We start from the raw sequence: 742 nt of genomic DNA, 5'->3' as shown, positions 1-742 counted from the left end.
ATAACAGATAACACATGTAACTAATAACCAAATCGATTCATAGATTCATTAATCAAAAAATGTTTACTGGTGATACTCAGGGGGTCTGATCTTTCAGAACAAAAATATGATTCAACTGCAACAAAAGATACAACTTCAGGTAAGTGCAGCAGTTCTGACTGTAAAAGAATAGAAATGGTGCAACCATTGTATTATTAAAAAGCAAAGTTATTTATATCTATATGTCTACATCATATTTAATATATTTAAGGAACTTTTATGTATTCGGATGTGTTAAAGCCACCTAAAATCAACTCACTGTGACAAAAGGCTGTAAGTGACTTACTTATTAGAGTTAGTCTAATATAAAATGTATCTATTTTAATGGTTATTTTTCTCTACTTAAATAGCACACTGTTACATATAAATATCTCATAATATACAATATATTTTAAATGCACTTTAAATACTTGTCAAACAATCTAAATTTTTTATTGTTTTTAAATACTTGCCAAGTTACTTAATAACAACCTATATTATTTAGATATCTGCGAAAGCGTGACTGTAACTGTAAAACTATGCCAGCGACATGGTTCTTGGACTGATTGTGAAGTATGCAGAGTATCAATAGCATTGTTTTTGGAAAGTACAGTGCTTGACTCATGGGTTTTATTTACTTTATTGTCTTTTTAAACCAACAGATATCGAGTCTAACTACTTAAGGTGGAATTTTCCTAACACAAAATGGCATCCGGTAAGTCAA

The 742-nt window shown here is 29.6% G+C and overlaps 2 protein-coding genes across 2 annotated transcripts in view; one reads left to right on the top strand and one right to left on the bottom strand.

The window, feature by feature from the left end:
* Positions 1-742, bottom strand: part of prdm6 (PR domain containing 6) — a 114,270-nt gene that overhangs the window by 36,408 nt on the left and 77,120 nt on the right. The gene's annotated exons all lie outside the window — the stretch shown is intronic.
* LOC116689427 (GTPase IMAP family member 8) overlaps positions 1-742 on the top strand; it is a 4,591-nt gene that overhangs the window by 77 nt on the left and 3,772 nt on the right. Inside the window, exons 1-2 of the mRNA XM_032515955.1 lie at positions 1-139; positions 681-733. The exon at positions 1-139 is cut by the window's left edge and continues 77 nt beyond it. The gene's annotated coding sequence lies outside the window, so the exon portion shown is untranslated. The remainder of the gene's footprint in view (positions 140-680; positions 734-742) is intronic.

The sequence above is a fragment of the Etheostoma spectabile genome, chromosome 5 (genome assembly GCF_008692095.1).
Source record: "Etheostoma spectabile isolate EspeVRDwgs_2016 chromosome 5, UIUC_Espe_1.0, whole genome shotgun sequence".
NCBI classification, from domain to species: Eukaryota; Metazoa; Chordata; class Actinopteri; order Perciformes; family Percidae; genus Etheostoma; species Etheostoma spectabile.
Note: the sequence above shows the minus strand (reverse complement) of the source record. Positions and strands in the feature narration are given on the sequence as shown.